Genomic DNA, 17270 nt, shown 5'->3' on the forward strand with positions numbered 1-17270 from the left:
AATAAACTCTTAAGACATTGCTGATTACAGTGCTTTAGAGCTCAGGTTCTGAAGTCGAACATTGTATGAATAGCATTTGGCTTTCTTTCTCTAATAATCTTTCTATTATTTTATCTGCAAGATGGAAGTTATAATAGCACTTCACTGGCAAGATTTCTGAGACAGTAAAAAGAGATGATACATGCAAATGCTTAAGTAAGGTTGACTTTTCAGCAGATATTCAATGACTGTTAGTAATTACTGTTAGTTAATATTGTAAAAACCTTGCTTGCATCTAGTAATGGGCTAGTGATTTTGGCTTGTCTAACATTTTATCTAGAGCAAGTGATTTTCTCCTAGTGATATCTGCCCCCCCAACCCAGGTGATATCTTTTAATGAAAAATTGTGTGAAAACAGTGAGAGAGTTAACATTTTTCCTTCCTATATGTATCATGTCCTTCCCTCAATTTAAAAAAAAAAAAAAAGGGAAAATAGACTATTCCAACTAATTAGGTTTGGTTTCTAGGCAAGATACATGTGTAACCTTCTAATCAGGGCCTACGAATCAGTTTTTCTCAAAACTTCCTAAATTTTTTACAAAGTATGTTTCATTGCAGTCAGCTGGCATCCTGTCTTTTAAAGAATGACATTCCTCTATTTCTCAGAGCATTAATGTAAAGCACAAACTAAATTTAAATAAGGAATCATATGAAATAAATTTGTATTTTCCTGTATTTACAATCTAATTCATACACCAATCCAGTTCTGTACATTTAAGCAAGAGAACATATGTTTATAATTCCATGACACTTATAATCTATATAAAAGGAGAAGACAGTTTCCCTGTTTACCTAACCTCTATGCCCTATCCTGTGATGCCATCTATCCTAACCTATATGCCATATCCATCATCATTTGGATGGGGTGCCATATCTGGGAACATGCGATTTTATACAAGTATAATCTAAATTAAGTCTTGCCTTAAAAGCTTGAAATAGCTGACTTTGGATATACTCAAATTAAAATTTGGGCTCCTTCAAGTCATCTGATTATATTACTCTATACACATGAGATTAAGAAGGTGATGCATTAAAATGTCACATTGTAAATTGCAGAATAGATCATGAATGACATTTAGAGAATAAACATTCTTGACTCCTATTTATCTTTGATTCCCATATTTAAGTGACAGTAACTGAGAGTCAACAATATAAAAATAAACTATAATTGTGCACACAAAGAAGTCTATGAAATTCTTTCTAAAATCTACAGTGATATAGGATAAAACTGCCCGTTTTCTCTTTGGTTCCTTTTCAAAACCATAATTACCTTTTCCGATTGTAGTTTTTTGACTTAAATTTTCAAAACAAACAACAATTTATGGAGGACTACTATATTTACTATGTAGTAGTAAATCATAATAATATCTTGAATATTAATCTTAGCTTTGGCATAACATTTGAAAATATCACAAGTACATTGAGATATATATTTGTATTACAAAGCTAATGGTATAATCTATATTGATAACCCAGAGAAAAGACTCTTTCCATAAGATTATGAGCTATGAAATCTGGAAGTTATTTGAATTAAATTAAGCATGCTAGTATGCAAACATGCCAAGTAATGCTAAAGTGACTAATGATAAGTAAATAAAATAATTCAGTACTAAATAGTGGTCCTGTTATGCTGACTTGATACTGTCAAGACAAAATCTAGGAAAGAGCTTCCCCTTTAAGCAGTTTGTCTTGATTAATGTTTTTATTAAAAAGACTCTGCTATTCTTCTTCAGCACATCCCTGGTTTTCCAGTGGTTAAGAATCTGTGCCTTCACTGCAGGGAGCATGGGTTTGATCCCTGGTTTGGAAACTAAGATCTCTAAATGCTGTCTGGTGTGGCCCAAAGACTTCATTTGGGGGGCAGGAAGTTCTCTGGGAAATGGGCACATGGGAAATTGAAGTTGTACGAGAAATACTTTGAAATTGTTATAGTTTAGAAACTAAGATATCATTTATTAGATATAAAAGGACATAAAAAGATACTACTGAAGATACCCGACCCACTACAGTAGACTATGATTTTTTTTGCCTTGATTCTTTCAAATGGGATTTGAAACAGATCTAAATGGAAATCATATACAAGTAAGTAGTTCAAGCAACATGATCCCTTGCCATTTTCTAAGTTTGTGTTTCATTTTCTAAGATATTTAGATGAAGATATCATTTCTTAGGGCAAAATATGATGGGGTGGTAGTAAATGGAAAAACATATTTGTGTGTGTGTGTGTGTGTGTGTGTGTGTGTGTGTGTGATTTTTGCCAAGCTTTTTAATTTTCTGGAAAGGAAAATAAAATCTAGTGTTTAAAACATGATTATATTGTATTGAATGCAGAGAGCACTAGGTTTTTTCTTATAATTTTTATGAGGAAAAGATAAATAAACAAAATTATTTCAGTATTATTTCTAGAAAGCACTCTACATAATTTTATTCATTATAATTCCTTTAGCACAGAAGAAAGCACTCTAGATTTCAATGAACCTTCTTTCTATTTAATAGAAATAATTAATAGCTTATAGGAGTGAAGGTCAGAGAAGCTGCTGATAGGGTGCAGGAAATAAGAAAGCAGGAATCCCGGGAAACTACACACGATTTCGGCTGCCAGCAATAAATGGTTATTTCCAGCGGAACAGTGGACCTTTTTGGCTATAAGTTTCTGAGGCAATGATGGCATCTTATTTTACAGTGTCTTGCAGTATTTGTGCAAAGTCTACTTTGAGAGAAACTTAAATTGGAACCCCGCTGGCAATGGAGCTTATAAAATGTACATTTTTTTAAGGTTTTGCATCCCTGCATAACAAGGAGAGTGTTGAAGAGAGAAAGAGTGATTCACGTAGTATCCTGGCTCAGTGATGTACCCTGTGCTCAGTGATTATAAAATCTGATGGCCTATATCTTCTATCCTACACATGACATATTGTTTGTGTAGTTAAATAATGTAAATGTTAATTCATCAAAGAAAAATGTAAGTTGTAGAGAACTATTTTATTTCTGGTTAAGATTATATTAATTTTTAAATGAGTTCACGCAGAATTACAACCAAATGGATTTTCTTTTAAGCCTTTCATGTAAGAAAGTATAACTTAGTGATCGGCCATCCCAGTTTGCCCAGGACTGAGGGATTTCCTGGTACAATGGAGTGAATTTTGTCCTTTCAAAATGTTCTGTGTTTCAGCCCTAAACCTCAAAGTGAGTGTTTTTGGAGACAGGGCTTTTAGGAAGAAATTAAGGTTGGAGGAAGGCATGGCAACCCACTCCAGCATTCTTGCCTGGAGAATCCCATGGACAGAGGAGGCTGGCAGAGTCGGACACGCGTGAAGAGACTTCAGCACATGTGACAGTGAAAGCATGTTTGCCCCCGAGTGGTGCTAGTGGTAAAGAAAACTGAAAGAATTAGTCACTCAGGGTTTTGGGACCTGATTCTTTGCAACTCCATGGACTGTAGCCTGCCAGGCTCCTCTTTGTACCTGGAATTCTCCAGGCAATGATACTGGAGTGGGTAGCCATTCCCTTCTCCAGGGGATCTTCCCAACCCAGGGATCAAACCCAGTTCTCCCACATTTCAGGCAGATTCTTTACTCTTTGAGTCACCAGGGAAACCCCACCCACCACCAGTATAGGAGATATGAGATGCAGGTTCAATCCCTGGGTTGGGAAGATCCTCTGGAGGAGGGCATGATAACCCACTCTAGTATATTTGCCTGGAGAATCCCATGGACAGAGGATACGGCTGAAGCGACTTAGCATGCACACACTCAAAGTCATAAAGCTAAGGCCATGATCTTGTGAGAAGAGAAATCTCTCTCTTTCTGGTGTCACTGATAGCAAGGGCCATGTGACGATGCAGTGAGAAGGGGGTCATCTACAGTCAGAAAGAGAGCTATCATCAGACACTGAACCCTGCCAAAACTTTGACCTCGGACTTTCCATCCTCCAGAACTGTGAAAAAAAAAAATTCTGTCATTTGAGGTTCATGGTCGGTGATGTTTTGTTATGACAGTTCTAGCAGACTAATACATCTGGGGTGCAGGACTTTCAGTGTGAAAACAAAATATTGTGAGCAAATCGAGATGAAATGGCCACCTTAGGATACGCTTTTGAATGAACAATATTGTGCCATAAGATTCTGCTGATCTTAAAGTTGGTATTTATTCAGGAAATTTCAAATATCTGATCTATAATAATATCCAATTATATCTGAGCTCATTCATATTTGCTGTCTATTACTTAAATATGTATCTTCTATTCATAAGAAAAAGGAGTAACATTCTTTCCTTTGAATCATCCAAAATAAGATTAGTTTTTTAAAAATTGTTTTATTTCTGAAAGCAGCTTGTGTCTCACAGTTACATGTGACAGTTATAACCAACAGCATATTTTTCTCTTAGAGGATGTAAAATACTGGTGCATCTTACAATAGTTGTCAAGTGAAAGTGCGAAATGTTAGTTGCTCCGTCATGTCTGACTCTTTGCGACCCATGGACTGTAACCCACCAGGCTTCTCTGTCCATGGGATTCTCCAAGCAAGAATAATGGAGTGGGTTGCCATTCCCTTCTCCAGGGGATCTTTCTGACCCAGGGATCGAACTTGAGTCTCCCGCATTGCATTGCAGACATTCTCTATTCGCTGAGCCACCAGGGGGCTGGTATTACAATTACTAGTTGTCTTAACTTCGAGAGAATATGTAGTGATATTTATGAATTTAGGAGCAGACAAAAACTTAGACATATAAATATACACAGGTAGTCTCTATCATTTCAATTGCCTAGTAAGGTGTTTTCTGTTACAGTTTTTATTGGGCTTGTGATCAAATAAACAACCAAGTTCTCATGGTAAAGAAGTACTGGAAATCGTCTTGACAAAATGAGAAGAAATAGAAGGAAATATTATTCACTGAAATGTTTGGATAATACTTTGATCAGTGCTTATAAAGTCAGATGGCACAAGAAGTATTGAGCAGGTGTCTTTTCATAATGAACGTTTGTTTACTTTTCTTTTTTTTAATATTGGCATCATTCCAGAGGTGGGATGAACCTTGCTGTGGATGGCTTTGAAGAAATAATAGGAAGAGGGAAACGTCAGCTAGACTTCAAACAACTTGACAATCTAATAGGCAAGCCACCATTATTTTGTAATCTGTATCATTTAATATAAGAGTAGTCAATCTCTTGATTAAAGGGAAGGAAGTTGGGATTGCTGTCATTGTTTCCAGTAAACCTCATAGATGATGAATAATTTCATATGATCTAGAGGAGATGGAGTAGTCTAAACAAAATTTTGTATAAGATCATTTGGCAGCATAACAGATAGAAGTAAATATTAATAAAGTATGTTCCTATATATTGTGTACACATATATGTATATATCCACAACTATAAAGGCCAGTCAAAGAGAAAGAATTTCCCAATGAATTCAACTCCCTGCAAGAAATGTTTATGCAATATTATGCTTTAAAAGACCACTGGGGTTTTATGAACTCTTGGGTTATTAAAGGGAATAAAAGGAAGGCAAAGACTATAGTCAAAATGCAAAACTCAACTGGTATAATAGAAAATTGATAAAAGGAAATGCTCTAAATATACACTTTTTAAAAGATATATATTATCCATGTAGGATGTCTGAAAGATTATAGACAATGAGATGTTACAAATATTTTGCTGGTGATGCATTAAAGCCTATGTAGGAGATTTGAAATTCTGGTAAGCAGCTTTTGTTAATTGAGCCCAAAGACTTTATCCAAATGGAAGTAAGTATGCCTTTGAGAGACTGTTTAATCTTAAAATTGTAGATAGGTAAACCCTGAGAAAACCACACACTATAGCTTGTGTCAGGGTCATAAGGAGAAGAAGAGCTTAAGAAGAGAAAGAGAAATGATAGGTGTAGAAAAGAGGGTTTCATTGCAAGGGTAGAATACAGAAGAACAAAATCAGGATGGGAGAAAAAAAAATAGGAAAAAAACCAGCAGAGGGACAGGGTATACTAGTAATAATAGCAATATTATTTGAAAAAGAGTTTGTATAAATACCTCAAAAGTACACAGTCTTCTAGATTCATATTATAAATCTCATTAGATCTGTTTCAAACTGGGAATAGGCATTGATTCTTCATCTCATTAAACTATTATCGACTCCCTAGTAAGAGAAAACTCATGGGTAAAAATCTCTCTAAAGAACGAAGTATGTAATGTAGTATTCTTCATTTTATATATTTTGTTTTACTCACTTAATATAATTTGGAGTTTTATACAACAGTGATTATTAGACCCTTTTTGAAAAGTGAGACCTCTAATTCTTTGCTGTATATATTTTCTGTGAATGGATGGAGCCCATATTATAGGTCATTCAGTTGCTGGGTAGAGAAGGGAGAATTATGAATTATTGCCTAAGTAGGGATTCTTGCACAAATAGCCTTATTATCAAGCCTTATTAACCTAGAGCTGATAAGTTTACAGAGCAGTCCTTCATATTACATTCCTCAAATATAATTCCTGTTTTAGAGGCTTATGGTGTATCAGTGAACAAACTAAGAAAGACTTCTGCTTTTGTGGAGCTTATGGTCCAGAAGGGAAGACAGAAATAAAGTAAGTTTTTGGAAACATAAAGCAAACATTACAGCAGAGTGAAGGAATAGAGTGTAGGGGCTGGAAGGCAGCAGGGAGTGGGGTACAAGAAATGAGTAATTGTGTGAGCTGAAGTTTGAGCAAACAGTTAAAGGATGTGAGGGAATTCATCAAATAGGTATCTGGGGAAAATTGTGTTTCATTTTGAGAAAACTGCTAGAATCAATACCCTAATTATTTGGATACCATACTGGTGTTTCCTAGGGACTAGATGAAGGCCATTGTGTCTGGAACAAGGCTGGGGTTGTACTAGATATGATCAGAGGTCACTGAAAGGGATGTTTCCATAATTGCGTTTGCAGTTCCCTATTGTGGGTTTGGTACAGAGGAGAATCCTGATGTGACAAATTTTAGCACATCCTTCTGGATGTTAACATTGGTGGAAGAGGGGTAAGTGTAGAAGCATACCGATTGGTGGAGGCTGGGATGGATGAGGAAGCTGAGGTCATGATGGTTTCATTGGCATTGGTAAGAATGTGTAAGATTCTGGGTATATTTTGAAGGTGGATCCAAGGGATCCATTGAGTGGATCAATTGAGTGTAGGTTTGTGAGGGAAAGAGAGGTGTCAAAGATAAATCTGATTTTTTCTGGCCTAACAAATGGAAGGACAGAGTCGGTATTAAGGAGATGTGAAAGGTTGTATATATGACTGGCTTGGGCTAGAAATGAGCAGAAGAAAATTGGAGTTCTCTGTGCTCAAGCTTTATAAGGATATAGCAAAACTGCTAATATTTGAGCTCAATATGGGACCTAGCACAGTTAAGAGAATCATATTCACCACATTATCTCATGTAACCGTTTTCTACCAAGATAAAAATCTACCTCTTCTCCCTTGTGAAGATATCTGTGCTACATGCTAGTTGCTTCTTTCATGTCTAACTCTTTGCCACACTATGTACTGTAGCAGGTTAGGCTCCTCTCTCCAGGGGATTTTCCAGGCAAGAATACTGGAGTGGGTTCCCGGGTCCTCCTTCAGGGGATCTTCCAACCCAGGGATCTAACCTATGACTCTAAGAATCCTGAATCGGCAGGTGGGTACTTTACCACTAGTGCCACCTGACACTCCTTTGTAATCCTATTTGTGTAAAATGTCATCTAATGTGTGCAGTGTTGTCACGGAACAGGCCTGTGATTCTAGTGTTTCCCATCTGCAGGCTGAAACAAACACTTGCTTTTACTAGGGCTCTGCTACCATGGAACTGATATTATCCACTTCTGCTATCCTTGCAATTTTCTTTGATTGATTTGCTAATAACTTAATTTCTCACTTTGTCATCTGCAGACATTTTATACTAATTGTATTTAATGGACTGTGAGCTACTGAAATATTTAAAGTTATTGCTAGTAAATGCAAAATATGCTTACTGATAGAATATAAAAATAAGCAACTGGTAAACCAATGAAGATGTGCATTATCTGGGATCATTGAGCTTATAAAAGTTTAATGGAGGCTAGAAGAAATATATCATTACCATTCTAAGGAACTAAAAATAAGTCGTAGGCAGATTGATGCAGCAAACTAATATTTGAATAGACTGAAAGTCATCTTGTTATTCACTGATAACTTTTAAATTTATCATAGCAAAGATTAATATCTTCCCATGGTTGGTGATTTTGCAACCAAAATTCATCATACTTGACTGTATCAAGAGCTACTTTTCTCTTCATTTTCTTTTTCTGTCATTTAATGATATCATTTTGTGCATATTTGTTAGCGTTAATATGAATAAACTCTACCCAACATCAAAATTCTACATTTATCTTTGTTGTTAGTGTACTTTAAATGTATAAAAAAGATACTTTTGGCTTCATTATTCATTTTTTATTTACCTATTATGATAAAAATTGATAAGTAATAAAATTCTCAAAACTGTTTCACCTGAGTTTTTTTGTTTGTGTGGTTTACATTTTTCTTTGCTTCCTCCTGTTCTGAGATTTTGATTAGATATAACAGAATGCAGGTAGGCAAATAAGACTGATAAATGTGGCAAGAAAAAAACATTTCTATGTGATTATTTAAGTTTATTAAGATGAAATAATTTGGCATCAAGGAATGGTAGAAAATAAGCTTTGGTAAGTAATAATGAAAATCACACAATACTACATGAAGGAAAGTTACACAGCTCAAAATAGCCTGGAGTTAAAACTCCCCCTCCAACTAAAAAAAAGAAAAAAAAAAAAAAAAAAAAAACTCCCCTCCAGGTCTTCCCCACTATTCTATGCAAAACAAAGAACTCTCTCACCGGAAGAAAAAAATGGACATTAAGGTTGATTACGCCCAACTCCCAGCCTCTGGCCCATCTCCAGAATTCCTTGCTCCAGCCGCTTAAGAGATAATTTCTCCGAACAACCTTGGAGAGAAACAGGCCCCCTTAAGACAGTAGATTTCCACATATATGCCTATATATACTTACTCTTGGGTTAGTGGAGCAGCTCACTAATGTGACTGCTGCTCCTTCTCGCCTCATTAAAGGTGATCTGTTCTTTTTCTGAACTTCCCCTTCTCTAACTCTCTTACTCTACACTACAGCTAAGAACAACTAGTCTCATCTTACAGTTGAGTTAACTGAGGATACAAAATGCTGTGGTTTCAATGGCTGCAAGAGGTAGAAAGAGGATTTTTTTCTGAGATCATTATTTCTAAAGTTGATGGTCTTTTATTCAGTGTAGTATCATGACTTGCCAGGATGAAACAATTAGTGATACCAAGGATTCTAAGTGATACCAAGACTTATCCTGACATATTATCCTCTAGCCAATAATGAAATATTAAAGAATTTCAATAAGGAAGTCATATGATCATCATAATATTGTAGGAAGATTTAATTTAATACATAACTAGAATTGGTGTTGGGGGAGGAAGGGAGAAAACAGCTAACTCATTATTACTTTACTCTAGCTTTAAGTTGATAATGATATTAAATGCAGGATTGGTAATACAAATAAAGAAGATTTATTAAAAATATTTCAAAGCAATAGAGCAAGGTTTACTTGTTGGGCTGAATGTAAGTAAAATGAAGGTAAGTAAAATTATAGTAAGGTATTGTATATTATGGGCTTCCCTGTTGGCTCAGTAAAGAATCTGCCTGCCAGTGCAGGAGATGTGGATTCAGTCTGAGTTGGGAAGATTCCCTGGAGAAGAAAATGGCAACCCATTCCAGTATTCTTACCTGGGGAATCCCATGGGCAGAGAAGCCTGGTGGGCTACAGTCCAAGGGGTCACAGAGTTCGACATGACTTAGCTACTAAAAAATATTGCATATTACAGATGCTCTAAATTCAATTTTTGATGGCCGTTCCACTTGACTGATTTTGTACTAAGCATTTATTCTGTCTTTTCTATTTCAGAGGATTCTTATAGAAATTCATAGAGCCTAAGGTTCTTAAAAATGTTTTATAAACAGTAAAAGCCCCAACAAATACAATGTAGCTTTTGTACTATGACTTGAAAAACTATCAAAATAGTGTTCTTAAAAAAATAATTTCCATTTCTGTCACAAGTCTCAGGAATCAAAATTATTCATGTAGGTGAAAGTTTGGTGAATTTTCAAATTATGTTCATATTCTCTTGTCAGCATTTTCTCTCTCTACACAGGGTATATGTGAAAGAGAGCAAGTTTCTACCCTCACCAGAGAGTTCAAAATAGAATGGGTATAAGAGAAAGCCACAAAAGTCAGAACACAGTCTACTTTACATATTAAATCTACATATTTTGGCTAAGACACGTAATCACTATTGTAGTACGGGGTTTTAACTAGGGCAGAAGTGCTGTATGTTTTCAACACAACCTTCCTATTGTCATAGACGTCTCAGGGAGGTTCTTCCCTGTTGAGAAGAGTCCTGGGACACTGCGATAGTCACAACCATTGATTTTCTTGGGGGTAAAACAGTCCCTAATTTAATCCAGTTCAAAATTGTTGTTAAGATGTGTACACACCTCTTGGATGGTCAAGAACTTTAATATGTAGACCAGACTTTAAGGACGTAGAACTTATGAGAGAAATTTGAAGAGGTTTGGAGTGGGGGCCACACACAGCACCTAGCTTCAAGCAATGGAGAGGATGTGGATTTCACATGCCTTTTAAAAGCTGTTTATCATCATTTCCTGGTTTAACCCATCCCTGAAAGATCTAAATCACATAGAGCAGAGATGAGGTGTGGAGTAAAGAAGGGAATAGAGATGAGGCAACACTACTACTAGGGAAAGACCCGCTAAAAGAGCTGTTAATCAGAAATGAAAAAGTTCAGTAACTCAAAAAAGAGTTTTTCAAGAGCAGTGATATGGAGAGCAAATCATGAGATGTAGAACAGAGGGCCAGTGGAACACAACAATGGAGGACAGCAAGAATGAGTTCAGAGAAATGTATACATATATGCTTCTATAAGTGTATTCCATGTTCTCCACTCCTCCTCTGCTCACCTTAAAATATCTCAGGATAGTAATGTGGAGGAGAGCAAGAATAAGACTGGAAATGGTAGATGAATGTTAAATGAAATTAAGAGTATCACTCTAAAGGTGACATACCAGGGCTGTATGGCAGGTGAAGGCAGAAAACGTAGTTTAAAAAACTGAGATCCATGTATTAGTTATTTATAATCCCATTTTCCTATTTATAATATTTTAAATGGAAAACAAAACCAGACAGTTGTTATAATACCTATCACAACTTTTGTTCTGTTTAGGCAATGTCCTAAGTATCATTAAGTTTTAGAGAAAGCAAATTAGTCTACTGAATTATCTCATTATTTTCAAAATTTTTGCTAAATGTCTGACTATGTACTACTTTTTTCTTTCTTTTTGAAATGCCACTTGTTTTTATCTTAATTTTTTAAAAATTTTATATTGGATTAGAGTCAATTTATAATGTTATGTTAGTTTTAGGTTTACAGAAAAGTGATTCAGTTATATATTTAATCTTTTTCAGTTTATTTTCTCATACAGGTTATTACAGAGTATTGAGTTGAGTTTCCTGTGTTATGCAGTAGGTGCTTGTTGATTATCTGTTTTATATATAGGTATACATGCTAATCAGAGAAGGCAATGGCACCCCACTCCAGTACTCTTGCCTGGATAATTCCATAGCCGGAGGAGCCTGGTAGGCTGCAGTCCATGGGTCGCGAAGAGTTGGACACGACTGGGCGACTTCACTTTCACTTTTCACCTTCATGCATTGGAGAAGGAAATGGCAACCCACTCCAGTGTTCTTGCCTGGAAAATCCCAGGGATGGCGGAGCCTGGTGGGCTGCCGTCTATGCGGTCGCACAGAGTCGGACCTGACTGAAGCTACTTAGCAGCAGCAGCGTACATGCTAATCCAAACCAACTAATTTATCCCTCCCCCTGACATTGCCCCTTTGGTGATCATCAGTTTGTTTTCTAATTCTGTGAGTCCATCTCTGTTTTATAAGTCATTTCATTTGTATTACTTTTAACATTCCACATGTAACTGATATCATATGATACTTGTCTTTCTCTCCGACTTAACTTCACTTAATATGATAATCTCCAGGTTCATCCAAGTTGCTGCAAATGGAATTATTTCATTCTTTTTAATGGCTGAGTAATATTCCATTGTATATGTGTACCATATCTTCTTTATCCATTCATCTGTTGATAGACATTTAGGTTTTATTCTAATGAAAGCCTAAGCTAAGATCATTTGCAGGATTTCACTAATTCTATGCCTCTGTGAACCTCAGCAATCCAGAGAAGATGGACAGTATTTGGTGGTGATATCAGACTCCCTCTAAGAATTGTTTGTGTGCTGCAGAAATGTTTACACTGTATTCTAACTGTTGGGGCCCCACGGGAACACAATTAATTGATGATGTGATGCCCTTATAATGTTATTTATGCATGTACCACTTTTAGCATGTCAGAACTGAAAATAGTATTATCTGAAGCTTATCAAATAATGCAGATCAAGGAAGAAACTCTACTGGTTTTTTACTATTCCAAAAGTCAAGTCACTTAGGGAAGTGGTGGTGGCTAGAAAATCACCATGATACTGAACACAAATCTTAATATATTCCCAATAATAACAGGGAAAAGAAAACACAAGCCATAAGGTGTTTACAGTCACAAGAGAAAGCACAGTATGCAATTTGATGTGTGGAAATTTGACATCATCAAATGTTCTGAGTTATAATTAGGTAATATAAGTAAGGGCTTCCCAGGTGGTGCTAGTGGTAAAGAACCCCCATGCCAATGCAGGAGATGTAAGAGATGCAGGTTCAATTATGGATGGGGCAACCCCCTTGGAAGAGGGCTTAGCAGTACACTCCAGTATTCTTGCCCGGAGAAACCCATGGACAGAAGAGCCTGGAGGGCTATGGTTCATAGAGTCACAAAGAATAGGACATGATTGAAATGACATAGCACACACATATGCATATAAGCAAATGACATTATATTTGAGGGCATTAAAGACATTCAAGAAAAATACATTACTAGTGACTTTAAAATACTACTGTAGTCATTTAGGAAAACATAAGTTAAGAGAAATAAAAACCCCCGATTAAATTTTGAAACAATTGAGAATAGTGGGACTGTATCCCAGAGGTAATTCTTAACAGGAAAAGAAAAGGTGATGTTACTTTCAAAGGAGGAAAGTTTTGGAGAGACAACAAAAACAACAAAGAAATGATGAAATAAATAGAAGAGGAACCAATAGATCCAAGGCTCAGTGTGAAATTTATATATTGTAAATAATTTCAATCCAATGTATATAAGTGCCACAAGACATTTTTGTTAACTGTGAAATGATTCACTAACAGTAAATCAAAATAGGTTAAATAATTACTATGAATGTATTATTTCAGTACAAATAGTTTTTATCATTGAATTTTATATTCAATGTGCAAATTTATGTGTTAAATTAGTTTGCTCTTCTTTAATACAGAAATAGAATTATTTTCACTTTCTATTTTAGTAGAGTTTCTATTCTTTATTTCTTTTTTTTATGTTCTTTTAATCAAAAAGGCTTCAGTACCAGCTATTGATTGTGTGACTGTAATTGATCTGGCAGTGGAATGTGGAATTTTTCCAGTTGATGCAGTGATTAGAATTGATTTAGCAGTAGAACTCATAAAAGAGTCAATAAAATACAGAGAATAAGGCAACAACCACTCTTAGAAAAGATTGTAATTCAATTACAGCAGTCAGTTCTGTCTACCTTAATTAATCTAGTCAGCATTCAGCGGGAGACTAAAGTTGCTTTTTCAGTTTGGTTCTTTAAAAGACACAGAGTTCTTCAAATGAGTCGTTCTCCATATGATTTTAAAACTAGTCACATATTTATATAAATGTTTTTCTTCACTTTCCAATTAAATGCAGGCTCCTAAGTGTAGTACATTGAATATTTGCTCCAACGAGTTAGTACTTATTAAATTGTGACAAGCTCTATACTGAGCTCCTAGGTTGAGGTCCACCATTTCAACTTTGTGAAGTGACGTGAAAGTTGCTCAGTCATGTACAACTGTTTGTGGCGCCATGAACTATACACTCCATGGGATTCTCTAGGCCAGAATACTGATGTGGGGAGCCTTTTCCTTCTCCAGGAGATCTTCCCAAGCCAGGTATTGAGCTCAGGTCTCCTGTATTGTGGGCGGATACTTTACCAGTGAGCCACAAGGGAAGCTTTAGGTATGCTATTTTGGAAATTCTTAGTAGTTATTGACAGAGTACTGTCACATTTCTGGAATGTGTTCCTTTCTTGTTCCCAATATACTTCTGTAATATTCAGGGTTGTAAGACATGTTTCCTATATTATATTTATTTGTATCTATTATAAGCTATTGTGGCTCAGTGGTAAAGAATCAGCCTCCACTGCAGGAGACGCAAGAGACATGAGTTCAATCCCCAGGTCAGGAAGATCCCCTGGAGTAGGCAACCCACTCTAGTATTCTTGCCTGAAAAATTCCATGGACAGCAAAACCTGAGGGCTAAAGTCCATGGGGTTGCAAAGAGTTGGACACAGCTGAACATATGAACCAGAGCCCTGTGGCGTGCTGCTGGAAACTTTCTAGTGATTATTTATAATGATATCTCTCTTTAATTTTAATAATTTTTGTTCCTCTTCCCCTCTGTAATGCTTCTTCTCATTTTTTAGTGCTTTTAAAGCTATTTTCACTTTGTATTTGATTCATCTAATGTTTTATTATTTTTTTATTTTGTCAAAGTTCTTAAACATGATTCAACTATTGTACTCATCAAATATTCAGATCTTTGATATGCAAATATGTTCTCAATATATGTGAAATTATTTGACCATAAACAAACTCTTAATAAAGAGTTTTTATAGACTATTTAAAATCAAAATTTTTATCAAAGTAATATATGTATATGGATAAGGGTATACCAATGCTAAATGGCTTTAATGAAATATAGCAATTTCATTATATGTCAAATTTTCATTGTATAGCAAATATAGAAAATTTTGCTGTCCAACCCTTGCTCACCTTCAGTATTGTTTGTAAAGACAAACAATGTTAGCATTAGCATTTAAAACTTTCTTCAGTATATCTTAATATTTTTCTTATACTGCTGTCTTTGATTTATATATTTTAGATAAACATTAACTTCATCCTGTGTAATTGGAAATTATAGCTCTTTCTGTATTAACTGTTTTTGCTTCTTCTTCTGTCAATCTTCACAACACTTTTGTCAGAATTTTTGTTTAAACTCATAGCCAGAAAGCTATACTAACATAATAATACTCAAACTGCAGGGGTTGCAATAGAAAAAGGGGCCCTTGTAGGAAAGAAAATCAATATATTTCTTTCCTAGAGAAAATCTTGTATGAAAAAAATAAAATACCTGCGGGGAAAAACAATGTGCTCATTGATGTAGTTGATTTACTGAAGCTACTTATCTCCTCACTACATGGTAATGCACAGTTGAGGACTGGTAGCCAGTCAGCGACCACATTTTGAAGAACAATGTTAGCGTTCTATCATATAATTCCTTTGTTATACAGCTTTCTTATTTCCTTGAATTAAGCATTTTTTCACTTTTTCCCATTTGCTTAGTTTAATGATCTTTTTGAGTCCACAACTCTTGTTTTTTTTGAGTCCACAACTCTTGTCAAATATTTTTCCAAATACCAACACTTTTAAATCCACAAACATCAATAAACTATCAATTGAGATTATTTTTTAATAGTCTTTGTTCACACACTTCTCTGCCTTCTTGCTACAGAGTGGTTTGGGAGCTCTCCCGGCCTGCTGCAAGTCTTCATCCTGCTGTCTCCTTTACTCTGTGATCCGCGGTTGAATTCTCAACCTCTTCAGTCCTATCTTCTTTTTTCAATAACTCTCTCATGTTGCTGAATAGCAAAATCAGTTTTTGCGACCTTGCTAAATTGAGTATGTATAGAATTTTAGGATGGAGTAACCTTCCCTCAGAGTGCTGAAGGTGTATTTCCAGTGTCTTCTAGGATACAGTATATCATTGAATTTTCTGATACCATTCTGAATACTGTTTGTGTTTGTATAATGTTTTTGGTTCAAGGAATTTATTTTTTATTTATTTATTTTTTTTACATTTCAATTTGTTTCAATTGTTCATTAAATGGACCAGATTACAAAAGTAATCCTGGTAGATACCTTAGTTCATCCTTCTAATAAACCTGTTAATCTGGTCTTCCTTGTTGCCAGCATCTCCATCTTCTACAAAATGGATGGTCTTTTTCTTCATTCCACCTGGTGGAGAAGATGATTTAAAGGGCCACAGGAAGTTGTTTGCTTCTTTGAAACGTTTTTCAATGGTGTAGATCTCATGAATCAGATCCTCCATGCAGATGATTCCGTATCTCCCAAGAGATCGAGCAATCAATGCGTTGTCTGTCAGGGCAATTCGCTTTTTGTTGATTTTGCCATAACCACGCTTGTAGATCAATATTTACAGACTTCAGATTTGGGTACCCCCATGCAATGTATGGCTCCACAATTCTCAGCATGTTAATTGATGCCTTGTTGAGGTTCACAAAGGTGCCACTGAAGGTCTGCCGGAGGCGAAGGAGCCCTTTCGAACCTTTGGGCTCACACCGTTGATACCTCTGATCCTGATGACAAATGCCAATTTGGGTTTCGCGGATACATAGAAGTTGCCAGCTTTTCGGGCCATCCTAGCCATTCGAATTTCAGTCCTGTACATGTGCCTGTATTCCTTGTGGTAATGCTTAGCTCTTTCATAAATAAGCTTCCTCCTTGCCTTTCGAAGCATCTTTTGGGCAAACTTCTTTCTCAGGCGCTTGATCTTAAGCTCTGTGAAATTCTTTCACTTTTTCTTAAGGGTTTCTGGCACAGCAGGAATCTTCTTTTTCTTCTCTTCTGCACCGTCCATGGTTCCAGCCGGGGCTGGTTCAAGGAGTTTAAAACTCAAGATTTCTCACTGATGTGATCTACATTCATTTAGTCCACAACTAAGTGTGCCCATTCAATCAGTGAATGGCACTAAATGGTGAAGAATCCACCTGCCAATGCAGGAGATGTAAGAGATGTGGTTTTGATCCCTGCATTGGGAAGATCCCTTGGAGGAGGGCATCACAACCCACTTCAGTATTCTTGCCTGAAAAATCCCATGGACAGGGGAGCCTGGAGAACTACGGTTC

At 36.0% G+C, this 17270-nt stretch overlaps 1 pseudogene; it reads right to left on the reverse strand.

Annotated features, from left to right (window-relative positions):
- Positions 1 to 16264: 16264 nt before the first annotated feature.
- Positions 16265 to 17002, reverse strand: LOC136147425 (large ribosomal subunit protein uL30 pseudogene; annotated as a pseudogene).
- Between the last annotated feature and the right edge of the window lie 268 nt (positions 17003 to 17270).

This window comes from Muntiacus reevesi, chromosome 15 (genome assembly GCF_963930625.1).
Source record: "Muntiacus reevesi chromosome 15, mMunRee1.1, whole genome shotgun sequence".
Taxonomy (NCBI): domain Eukaryota; kingdom Metazoa; phylum Chordata; class Mammalia; order Artiodactyla; family Cervidae; genus Muntiacus; species Muntiacus reevesi.